The sequence below is a fragment of the Lichenostomus cassidix genome, chromosome 15 (assembly GCF_008360975.1).
Source record: "Lichenostomus cassidix isolate B80296 chromosome 15, HeHo_3.0, whole genome shotgun sequence".
Classification (NCBI taxonomy): domain Eukaryota; kingdom Metazoa; phylum Chordata; class Aves; order Passeriformes; family Meliphagidae; genus Lichenostomus; species Lichenostomus cassidix.
In genome coordinates, this window is record NC_139496.1 from 7,882,508 (window position 1) to 7,895,456 (window position 12,949).

A 12,949-nucleotide genomic window follows, 5' to 3' on the forward strand; every position below is an offset into this window, starting at 1 on the left:
TTACAGCCATTACAGGACATCACTTGTCTTTACTTTGACTGTTCCTGCTTCCTTTGCATTCTCCAACATTTTTCCTATTGATTTTCAAAGAAACTGATGGGGTCACACTGTGGCCCTCAGCAGACACGAATCCTTAGTGCCTCCAGCAGCTCATAATCAGCGTGTGCAATGAAAAGCCATATATTGCAGGACCAGTTAAAGTCTGTGCTTCTGCCCGGGAGATTGAGGCAGAAGCAACATCCATGGAGGGGACTTGCCAGTTAGGCCAATTGCCTGGAAAATGGGCTAACACCCCGGCTAACTGCTGGGATAATTCAGCCTTCCTGGGACCCTCCTGATTGTGCTGCAGTTAAACCATTGCCCTGCCAAAGCTGCACTCAGGCACACAGCCCATATTTTCACAGGTTTCCCAATTGCCTGCCACAGGCACTTGGCGGGAGTAGAACTGTAGTTCTTGCAACAAAACCTGAACAGAGCAGAGAGCTCAGTGTGGTGACAGGGTGGTGTGACTAGTCCTGCGTATTTTAAGACCACTGTCGTGTTTGCAGTGTGATAGCTCTGGAGGTATTTTAATGCACAGCCTGCTGCCATCGTGGTGTTACCTGGAGTCGAGGCGAGAGTGGCTGGATGAGCCAGTGCAGCACGGGGTTTTACACATTTACTGCCTCTGAGCTCAAGCTGAAATCACAGAGCTGCCAGCTGTCGTGAACACTTCCATGGGAGATGCCGGAGGTAATTTTTCCATGGTTTCCAGAATAACTCCACATCTCTGCAGAATTGTCTGGAAAATGCTGAGAGAGAGACACTCTCTTCCCATTTTCAAGCCTCCATGGGTGCAGTGATGGAAAGGGTTAACTGGGCAAGAGGCACGGGAATTCTGGAGACTTTTTCAGATACCTGGGGTACCTTCAGCTCCGAAATGTTGACCTCTGACTCTCTAAGTTTATCAGCACGTTCACTAATCAGGGGTGTTTAATGGAACAGCCACATGGATTCCTGGCATTCTTGAAACGTTATGACCCTGTCAGTTGTATGAAGACTAAAAGTCTCTTGCTTTTGAACTCACTAGAGTTTGCACTGTCTTAGAAGCCTTTGATAAATACTTGCTGGATTTCTTACCTAGCTGCTCTAATCTGCCCAAGGTCATCATTCCAGGGAAAAAATAGTTTCATTTTGTGGGCATTCATCACTTAAATGGATCAAATTAATCCAGATTAATTTTCTCAGATTCTGAAGTGGTAAAGACCATAGTGTGTCATGTTTTTTAAAAAGAACCCAGCAGATAAAAGGTTTATTTCCATGTTACATGTGAGGGGGTTTGTATTCACTGTCAGTTTCTAAGGACCAAAAAAACCCAATTGTAAAATATGTTTTTCAATTAAAAAATCCTAACATTGCTTAAATAGATCTCACTCAAGTACCCAAAGGTTTTATCAACAGTGTCCATGCATATGTTTTTCCTTCACAGTTCACACTGGAGAGTTTAAGCACAAAGGCCTGGATGCAGTTACAATCAGAGACCCAAGTATGGAGGTATTTGTGATCCAAGCCTTGTCCAGAATTTAAATGGACTCAAATTCAAATGGATTGAATTCACCATGAATGAGGTATCCAAGCCACTTTTAAAAATGAAAGTAGAACCTAGCAGCCACTTCGAGCACTTTTAAAAATTTTCCCTCAAGTTCAGGATACAAACATAATAGCAAAGGCCAAGTAAAATGGTTTGAATTTTGAGCAAGAATTTTCTTTTTTAAATTTCTTGTGGATAAGCTCCATACAGAGCAAGCCTTGCTGGGCCAGATAAGACTGGATAACTCATCAGTGTGAGAAAGCTTTGTAATCAGGGTACTGGCAACAGGCAAAGAAAAGAGGCTGGAAATATCAAGAGTTAACAGGTGACTTGATATGGATGGCTGTCTCTGCTACGAGGCTTTTAAAAGCAAACAGTTCACATAATTTATGAATGGTTTCATAGCAAGGTTCACATTTATCCAAGAGGCCATGCCTCGGCATAGCAGACCTCCCAGGAGACTTTTCAGGTGACTCTTCCTTTATCAACCTCATTTTATTACTCCTATTCTTCTGCTGTTTCTCATCATATCTCTCAATATTTTTAAACTCGTCACTGACTGGCAGTTTGCCATTAGGGTACATTTTTCAGCTGAGCTACACACCCTTATTTTGAAATGGGCAACAGCAAGAGGCTGACCCTTCCCAGGGCAGGGGAAAAGCACATGAAAAGAGCTGAGCAGGTCAGATCCTGTGCACGGTGGGAGCTGAAGTGCTGCTGTTCAGCCAGCATTGAGTAAAAGCCTCTCACTTGCAGGTTGACAGAATGGTCACCCGTGGTTCCACACACACTGTCCTCTGCCTGCTGGCTTTTACCTGAGGTTGTGAGGGGCTGAGGAATGGGGACACGCAGTGAACAGGTTTAGATCCCCTGAAACTGACCCCAGCACCGGGCAGACTCCAGCTCCCATGTGGTGCAGCACAGCTACTTTGTGTTTCCTGGTGAGCCTGCTTATGTGGGCTAAAAACCTTGGAGGAATTTTGCAGCAGTCCTAGGGATGCCTTGTTCTCCTCATTACCTCCCCTGACCTAGCAAATGGGGGGCAGGATGGGAATGGCTTTTATATCTAGGTCAGATCTTAATCTTTTTCTCTTTTACTGAAGAATCACTCCCTCCTTTTTCCTCTAGTTCAGGTTTGCCTTTCAACTCTGGTTGAGCACTTGTCTGTCATTCTCTCCTGCCCTCTTCAGCCCAGGGCAGAATCATTTGTATTAACAGGATGGCACTTTTCTTCATTTTCTGTCTCACACATTTCTTTTCCACCCCATCTATCATATCCCCACATCTGACTGATGCAACACAATGAGATATTTAAAACCACAGAAACTGTGCAAACCAATTTTTTTTCCTTACCTAATGACAGAGTTGAAACCAACTGGGTATCCAAAGGTATAAAACTCACTTTACCAGTGAGACTCACCTGTCTCTGGTCAATGGAGCAGGTACAGCCACTCAATTTTCAGTCCAGAAACTTCTTCACCCCGTATAGAAGCCTGATATTGGGCATATCTCTGCTACCTGACCCCTCATCCTGTTCTGAACTGCATTACCATGAACACAGCATTCCCAGATGCCCTTCCAAGCGACTTGCTCCTGTGCTGGCCCACAGCTTCCTTGGCACTTGCCCCATACTATACGTAACCCCTGGGCAAACCTCCTCCTTGCAGCCTCGATTTTCCCTTGGGTGAGTGTCAGTCCAATGCACTAACTATTGCTGATAAAACCCTGGCACACACCACATGAAGCTTTGAGCAGAGCAAAATATAGTCACAGATCTAATGAGAATCAAAATAAAACTCAAAAAATTATGACTGTACAGGAAATTGCAGAGCGATGGCAACCACAGCAGGAAAGCAGGAGAGTATTACAAAGGCCCTGAAAGTCTTCAGTGGACAGGCAGACACATGGCTCTTCCTGACCCCTCTCTCCTGGCAGAAGGGGGAAAACTCTCCTCCTCCACTCAGCCAGGGGCCCAGCCTGCAGTTAGTCACCCATCTTGAACTACTACAAATACATTAATTTAGCCAACTGGAGAGAAATAAAACTTGTGAAAGAAGCAGCAAATAAATCATGGAAGCCCCATGCATAAAAACCAGGTGGCGTGACGTGACACCTCCGCACAGGGCAGCTGTGACCTGTGTTAACCTGCCCAGGCTCTGGTGCTTGAGAAACACCAGTGAGAAAAGCTTTAGAGACTACAAACTCATACAAGAATCGCTGCTACAAACATCCTCCTCTATCTACCCCTCCTCAGGAAGGGGCTGGAAGGGCAACCCTGACTGCTTTTCTTCTCCTGCTCTGCCTGTGGACTCTGATCTACAGCATGCAGCAGAGCCAGGCTGTGGGCACACAGCCTCTCCCAGCTGCTGGTGTTTCAGCTGAGAGGTAGCTCTCCCGGTTTGCCCTCATTTCTCATCTCCACAGCCTCCTCCTGACTTTTAGAGATTATTGCTATATAAGAGCTGAGCATCTTGTGTGGCATTCAAGAGGAGATGAGTTAGTTTAAAGCAGCAGAGTTTTGCTGAGCTGACCTGGCTCTTCTAAATCAGACTACGCCATGAAGGGAGCAATCAACTTCAGCAAAGGGAAGGACAGCAAGCAGATTAGAGCTGGAGAAGGCTGGAAGAGGAATCAGACAGGGGGCAAATCTACAGACACAACAGCTAAGAGAGCCCTGGCTGCCAGACCTAGACTCTTCAATCAACAGAGACAAGTAGGTCCCATATTTTGACCATGTACTTATTTGTTATTGCAGTTTCTTTGGTGTGCATGTACAGGGAGGTGAGAGTGCCAAGCAGCAGGCAGGATAGATGCTCAGCTTGGACCTCATCCCACCACTCAAGAAATGCACAGCAGAGTGGGAAATCTGAAGGGGAGCCAGGGCACCCCCCATCTCACCCCTCTCTCAATTTGCCCTCCAAGAGTGAATACTGCTCCCCTGGCTGTACTGTGGACACTCAGTAATACTGTAGAAGTACTGAGTTTTATTCCTTCACACTTGTCCCTCCATCCTTTTCCTTTTTAGGGAAGGGGCAGGAAAGCAAACTCTAGAAAGTATGTGAAACCTGCCAGTTCATTGGAGGCTGAAAAGCTTTCAACTCACACAACTGTTACTGATTTGAGACTATTGGGCATATTGCTCATTTCTGGCAAAGCCAGTGACACGTTAAGGTGGCTGTACCTCTGCTAAGGCTGCAGGGCACTTTGCCTATTGGTGAAACTTTGCTCATCCAGGCTTAAGTGAACGATTCAGCTGAAGTAAACAGTTGGTTTCATTCTTCACTTACGGAAATGTTCTGAGGCTCCCTGTTTGCTGTGGCTTGCTCTCCACCTGTATTGCTTGTGTCTGCTGCTCTGATTCTGGTGTGCACTGTTAAACTGGAGCAATGAGGGACTTTCAAGTAGACAAAGTGATAGCTGGGAACTTCAGTCACTGCCCAATAGTTGGCACCGATGGAAAGCACCACAATCTCTGTGGCTCCCAGCAGAGAGGAAGCTCAGCCAGAGGATGGATGGCTGAGTCCAGCTGTGCACTTGAAGGCAGAGGCTGCTTGCACAGCTCCTCTGCTCCAGCACCTGCAGTGCTCTCCTTTCTTTTGCTCCTTGGACAAGAAGTTATTTTTGGCTGTGTTTTGCTATATTAAATATTAGCTCTAGGCTTTCCCCTATGTACTGTGTAATCCTGTTCTGTGTGGGTTTTATATATTGTTCTTTTGACATTATCACTATTGCATATTAATAAATTAAACTTTCAATTCATGTTACTCTCTTGGGCCAATGTATATTGCTAGGGGGTGAAAAGAAGGGATTAAACTGGCTTACGGTGTTCTGCTCTTGTACCATGTTACAGCAGACGCATAAGAAGGATCAAGGAGCTTTCTTGGCTCAGAATTGTTATATTAATAGCAGAATTGTGGGGTCATAATTTTTATTACACTCTTTTAATAAGCTATTGGTGCAGACACATTTTACACCTATGGGAAAATATAATTATGCTGGAACTGTAACATTGGATGTTCTTAGCAGAATATCACAAGGTATTAAGATGAGAACGAGTCTTCACATTACATTGAATGAAGTTTTAGCAAGCCTAGTGGGGAGCAAAGGTTCAAGATAGAGAAAGAGGAGTAAAATCAGTCTGAATGTGTCTAAGTTTGGGCTTTAAGTTACTAATAAGCACAGCCATTGGGGAGCTGCAGACAGACAGAACTCCCCTGAACTCCTCAATAGGAGCATACACAGGTGAATGATGCTGCACAGAGTCAACAAGCCCCCCAAATAAGAATGCATTGAGAAAAGCCCCCTATAGGGTATTGTTTATGCTGAGCCTTCAAGACATATGCTGCATCTCTGCCTTATTAAATGCTGTGTCATAAGGAGACAAATATGACTTATTTTCACTCTGACTGTCGTTATTTTATATCCTGTAGCACTACAGATACGACAGTCTCTCTACAACCATTACAGGAAGTCAATTCCTTGCTCTGAAAATCTCACTGAGATTAACTCTTGGTCTGATTCTTATTTTGTAGTTTAGCACTTGCCACAACACCACAGCTGAGATGCAGCCTTGTTCTACAGACAACTTTGTGTTTATGTCCCAACCAGTGACTCCTGGGTTATGATTCCTGCTTGAAGTCCTGTCAAACATATCTTAATTTGTTAACAGTTTTGCTCCATTAGGCTGACTCTGCTAAAGGCTATAAAAAGTAATAGTCCATTTGTGAGTTTACTGCTATTAGCTACAAGTGTTAATTCATGTGCAAAAAACGATATAGCTGCATACCTGCCATCAGTAACAGAGGGGAGGAGGTCACACACTGGGTGAGGAAATCATTCCTCTTGTAGATTTGGGGCATATTCATCTGCAAACAGTCACCCCTCCTGCCTCAAGAAAGGAGTGATAACTTCTTGGTTTTAATCACACTCTGCCAGTTCTAATTGCTTTACAAACAACATCACAGGGAGGGTAATCGGACCCTTCAGCTTCTCCAGCATAACAGCGCGACTATTCCAGAAAGGAAAACAAATCTTCACCCATTCCAAAAGCTAAAATAAAGCAAATGATGGAAAGGGAGCCTTCTAATTTCTGTGCAAGGTAACACCCACACATTAATGCTTAATTAAACAAGTAAGAGCAGGGGTGTCCCCAGTGAGTGACTTGCCAGGGGATGCACAGACAAAACTGCTGCACTTGGAAAAGCACAGCCTTAAGCCTGCCACCTGCTTTCACACCCTTGCAAGGAAAGATGAGCTCCTTGCCACTTTTCACTGCCCTGCTTGCCAGGGCTTTTCCTTTTCCCAGGACATACAGAGAGGACAGTGAGGCCTGCCAGGTGCTGGGCAGGAAATTTTTCTGCAGAGGTGCCTGTTGCTCCCCCAAGCACTGACACAGCAGCCACTGCTCTCCTGCCTCAGCACTGCCTGCCAACACTGGCAGAGTCCAGGCAGGGCCACCACAGCACCTTTGCAGCAGGTCTGCAGCACGCAGCACCTCTTACAGCAATGCTCCCAGGAAGGCTGACATCACCAATTTAAGCCCCTAAATGAACCCTAAATATTTGGTTTTTTTTTTTTTCCAGCAAGAACAAAATTCCTCAGAAATCAAATCCATCAAGGATACCAACTGAAACCAGTACTCTCTATCCTGTAGGGCAAAGAGCTATAATTTCCTAAGATGGTTCCTAATTCTATGCCTTTTCAGGAGATCACAGAATGAGGAAAGCCTGACAGCTCAGCATCCCATTGCCTCAGCAAAATAATTGCTCAAATGCACTGAAAAACTGCATCAAGGAAAAGCCCCAAGCCAGCAAAGTGCTGTGTGTGCACCCAGCCTTAGTGGTATCTATAAGCCACATTTCTTGAGAAGTATTTTCTGGCTTTCTGGGCACCCCTACATCAGCACTGTAACACCAAGACATTTTGCCTGGCTTTACATAGGGAAAATAAATGTGGCTGTGAAGATAAGATAGAATAGGAAAACAAAAGAACTTATCGTAGTTAAAACAAGACTCAAGTGATACCACACGGAATGAGACAACAGGGAAGCTGAACAAAGGAAAATATTAGTAAAATGCAGGTTGTATTTGGTGGAACAAGATCTTGAAAATCTGAGGATGTTTGCAAAGCAGTGCTAGTTCCTGTGGATACCAAATACTAAAAACCTGCCAGAAATTGTTATCCTGAGTTAAAAAAAAACAAGGTAACAATGGCTTTAATTATTTCATTTTTTAAAAGTAGCAGCTCTCTAGACAAGTCTCCAGAAGAAGAGAAAAACAGGTTGCAACTGTGGGTGCTAAGAAAAGAAAAATACAACAATATGCATGCAAGAATCTCACACTACATCCCACAAAGCAGAATGCCCACAGGGAGCATTACTTTGACTGTCCAATATATAGAAGCAGGAGACACTGGACCCCATTTTAGCATTTATCTGGAGAAATCATTATAAGCCCTTCAGAAATTATTCTCATCTCACCCTCTGAGAATGGGGAAAACAGGACTACTGCTATGACAGAGTGATCTGCAGTGGCACACAGACACCTATTTTCTGTGCACTCAAGCCTTTTTTATGGTCATATGCATATAAATATTACAGTGCCTTCTCCATGTCTGAATGAAACTGTCCCAAACTGACTGAAATTGCCCTGAAAATATATCTTTCAATGCTTAGTCCCTGAAAAACATTTGTTTTGTCCAAACTTCTTGCTCATTTTTAAATGAATTTTAGGATGGTTACATTTCATGATGTTTTTATTGAGTTCCATCTTGTTTGTATTACAGCACACAAAAATGCACTGCAGAAAGGTTCTTCATAATGCCATTATGCTATTAGTGATAGCGGGAGAAATTGTGATATTTAAGTATCAACAGAAATAGCTTCATTGGCTTTCAGAAGAGATGGGGAAGGAAAGAGAAAAAGGGACAATCAGCTGATATGTCAAACATCCATATACAAATGATGATTCAGAGAGGGGTTATGATGGTACCGAGGCTAATGGGACACTACAGATAATATAAGAGACACAAAATTGAGTTCACTTTATAATCTGAGTGTATTATAGAGCTAATCAAGAGGAAGGAAGAAAACAAATCATTGCTTGTAGAAGTGGAGAGGAGGGGGGAAATGCCAGCAGATGACTCAATGCTCCTGGGTCATTCCAGTTCCAGCTATCATCGACCTGCCTGGGGAAGTTTGAAGAGGACTTCTAAAAGTGTTTTTAGTTGCCCTATACTTTCCTGACTGAAAAGGCAAAATCAGGACAAGAGATAGATTTCTAGATCTGCCATTTACAGCTAGGGAAAAACCAGAGAGAATCTTGACTGTAGCTGATGGAGATGGCTGTGCCTGCTGCATTAAGTGTGCACTCACATCTGCCAATGCAGCCCTGTTGATCAAAATTTTTTTTATATAAAAAAGGTTTGCATGTACTGGTTTTTTAATAACACAAGATATTTCCTTTTAAGTTTTCATCTTATTTATCACCCTGCTTTCCCTGCATGGAAAGGAACTTTTGATGCTTTTACACTTCCTATGCACTCCCCTGGTAGCCAAACCTGTGACAGCAGCGAGCACCCAGCACTGAGGCAGCTGAAAGATTTGAAAACACCCATCCAGGATTCACATCTGAATACTGGAAATGAAAATGAGCCAGGCCCAAGGTGCAGCCAACTCCCATCTCTGAGAAGAGAACCCAGTACAGTAAAAACCTGACATTTCTGATCCCCTGTGTCCTGGGCTTTCTTGAAAGCTTGTTAATAAGTGCTGAAAGTTAGAAACTCTTCTCATGCTTTGGTTTCCAAATTTCATGGAAGCAAAGAAACCATTTCGCAACTTCTGTAACAAAGCATCTGATGCTGTCTAGTTACATTGACTATGTGCACTGGTTTTAGGTTCATCCAGGAATACAATTTGAAAGCTTCTGTAACTGGAACTGAACCATCCTGTATCAAGTTAAAGAGAAATTCACTAATACCTAGTAGCCTTGTGTAGACAATGCATTATATTAGCCTGTGTGTCTTGTCATAATATATTCCAAGTGATGTGTGATGATGGCAAATCTGTTATCCATTAAAAAGGTGCTGAAGACCAGCTTGTCGGAAGACATTCTTTCCCCCAATTTTACTCCTCATTAGTTTTTGAAGCCTGGAAGTTACAGAACAAAGTTCATGTTAAAGGCTACCACTAATATTATCACGCTGCTTTAATGCTGAAGTAATCAAATAAGTGAAAACTATATTCCCAATTCATAGCACCACATTTTTACTCTAAACATTAGAAAAGCACACACATCCTGGAGAGAAAAATGTTTGCAGCTGACTGATATTTATCCAAAAAGTGTGATTTCCTCAAAAGCAGCTTGGTGCAGCTTCCTGCCTGCATGGCTCACGCTGCTGGGACTCTGGTTCAAGACTTGCACACTCTGCAAGTGGACACTAAGGGGTGTAAATTCATCAACTTCTGCTGAACTTTATATTCACATGCTGCCGTAAAACGAGGTCAGAATAAGACTGCACACTTCAGACAGAAGTGCAATTCCATTTTCACGTGCTTAGGAGGGTTGTAGGGTTTTTTGGTTTGTTTTTTTTTTTTTGGTTTGGTTTTTGTGGGGGGTTGTCAGGGTTTTTTTAATAAAAATGCAAGGAAACAGAATTGGGTTTCTTCTCTAAAAATTAATGGCAGGGGCTCTTTTGGGGGGATTTGCTTTTTGGTGGGTTTTTTTTTGGTTTTGTGGAGTTTTTTGTTTTGGGGGGTGTTTTGGAGGAATTTGTTTATATTTGGACGTCAGATGTTTTCCTCTGACTGAACTGAGTCAGGTTCCTCCTGTTCCAACCTTCATATACAAGAGTTTTAGAGCTTTCTCTTTACATCAGCTTGCATGACATCTTGGCCATATCCACCTAGTCCTTCCTCTGGGAGTTCAAGATTTATAACAAAAGATTTTGCACATCCATCATTTGGAAAAAATGCCTCCATGCCAAAGTTTTCCAATCATCTTTGCATATTGTTTCAATGCCTTAATACATCTGATGAATAGTCTATTACAGCCTTTCATGGGATCTATTTGGAGAGACAGTTCAATGCTATAGATCGGAATTTGTGATGATTTAGAACTGTTTTATAAATTAAATGAGGACTGACAAAGAAATGAGTGTATCTCAGTATAATCTTGTTCTGAATGATGCTATTAGGAAGTGTCAAACTGGATATTGTTAGCAGAGGCAGAAACTTGTGGAATTCAGAGTCCCTTGGCAAAGTCCCCAGCTGGCACTGAGGACAGGATGGAGATAATGAATATCTGATAGGGAAGGTCTCTGCCAAGGACTTGGGCAGTAAGTTCCTTATGATATGATATGATATACGGTTTACAGGCTTTGCTTGGTGCAGATAGTATTTCTCCCAAAAAAACTGTATTCTAGAAAGTCTGTTTTTAAGCAATCAGTAGTCAGCATTATTCAGAGTTCTCCCCACCTGAGATACTCACCAGGACTGATGCCTGCCCATGCAGCTGTGCACAGCTATAACAGTAGGAGTGACCTCTGTCATGGTAACAGAGAAGTGACTCTTGGAGCTTTATCTGCCTCCATAAGAAAATCAAGCCTTGGAAGAGACCCTCAGAAAGCTTTCCTAGTCAAATACAGCTATTCTTCTTTCCTGAACAGGATCTATTCTAAAACATCTCACTGTAAGGACAACCCTGGAGAGCACATGGCAGCTTTCCAGTACCAACATGTTTCATTAAAGGTAAAAGAATTTTATCAAGTAGCTGGGCTTTTCTGATCCATTAAACGATCACTTGCAAATCCCTCCCTATTTTTGTAAAGGCTTTTAAAGAGATGTCTTTAAAAGAGGGAAACACTATATTGGAAGATCTCTCAGTGGCAGGGCTCCCAGAAAGAAGATTTTACACTTCTGTTCCCCAGTAGTCACCTTCAGCTCTGCTCTTGCTGGAGACCTTCGCTCACATGTCTGAGTACAAGGAAGTTCCAGCATCGTTTTAAAGGGTGGGAGCTGACAGCTCCACCACCTCCAGATAGGACTGTTTATGCTGATGTGGGATAAATGGATGGAGATCTCCATTAATTGTAAGGCCTGGAGTAAAGCTGGAAGTGTTTCCTTGTACAGAGAGATAGCAGTGCAGGCAAGGAGCACAATAGGAGCAGCGCTGTGGCTGCAGTCGGCTCTTTGCAAGGAAGGTTCCTGCTATTAATACCATGGCTATCACAGCAGATAACACAGAAAAAAGCAGCAGCTTGCAGAAAGGCTTAGGTTAGAGTAAACTGAGCAGTACTCTTTGGATTACAGTGTGGGGTAAAGTCCGCAGGGTGTTCTCCTATCTCTGCAAGCCAAACAGCTGTGTGTTGGTGCTGCAGCAACAGCGACAGGCTGCCCTGCCCTGGGTGTAAAACAGCAGAGCCAGACTGCCTCAAAGCACAGGGACAAGATAAAGGTCAGGAAATGGGAAAAAACCCTGTTTGGTGATCACAGTGTGCTGGGACAGATCCTGACCCTTCCAGGGAAGTCAGGTGTCCTGTGATCTACCATGAAAGGCAGATGAGCTCCCCCTGAGAAGACAGTGATGGCGACTGGGACCATTCCCACCCGTGCCTGGCAGTGCTCACGGTGGCAGAGGGATGTTGTTTGTCTCCACCAAGATTTGCACCCTTGGGAGAAGTGCAGCTCTTCTCTTCATGCACCAGTCTTTCCTGATCTACTTTCAGTTCCTTCCTGCAAAGCTGCCCTGTGCAGCAGGCAAGTCAGGGATGGACTTCCTCCCCTGCTCAAGCCCTTTGGAAATGGCTAATTTACTACAACACAGGGAGAGAAAGGAAGAAGGATAGTGAAACACAGCCCAGCCTGGGCCTCGGGGCCATCTCAGGTTCAGGAGGAAAGGAAAGGACACAGAGCTCAGAGACCCCCCAGCCTGGCTTTCTGCAGGACCTCAACATATCAAATTGAAATGGGCCTCTTTTTGCCCCTGGCTGTTCCTATAGTTTAAATGCTTTAACCTTTAAAGGTAGCATTCAGGAACCATGGTACTTAAGTGTTAAAGCTAACTTGGAGGGTATTTTTGCAAAGGGAAAAGAGTTTTACAGGGGCTTTTACCTACCAGACTTGCATTTCATTTCAGCACAGGTCATGTGCAGTGCTGGCTCCATATATAACCTGCTCATAGTCCCTCACCTCAGCACTTTCCTCAGTCTTGTCCTGAGGAGATCAACAGATTAGGAGCAAAGATTTGAGGCTTCTCTCCCAGTGGTGCTGAGTGCCTGCTGCTCCTCATAGTCCTGATACAAAGGGTGCTCAGCACTGCTGCAGCAGGCAGCAATTCATCTCTATCTGTGCTGCTCTTTGCCCTGGTTTTAAAGATTATTTGA

The 12,949-nt window shown here is 43.7% G+C and overlaps 1 long non-coding RNA gene across 4 annotated transcripts in view; it reads left to right on the plus strand.

Annotated features, from left to right (window-relative positions):
- Positions 1-489: 489 nt before the first annotated feature.
- Positions 490-12,949, plus strand: part of LOC146430300 (uncharacterized) — a 31,573-nt gene continuing 19,113 nt past the window's right edge. The window contains exons 1-3 of one of the 4 annotated variants that reach the window (XR_014855326.1): positions 490-732; positions 1,469-4,283; positions 4,596-5,329. This is a non-coding gene — a long non-coding RNA (uncharacterized LOC146430300). Of the gene's footprint in view, positions 733-1,468; positions 5,330-12,949 lie in introns of those variants that run through there. The other 3 variants (XR_014855325.1, XR_014855327.1, XR_014855324.1) reach the window with 3 other exon arrangements.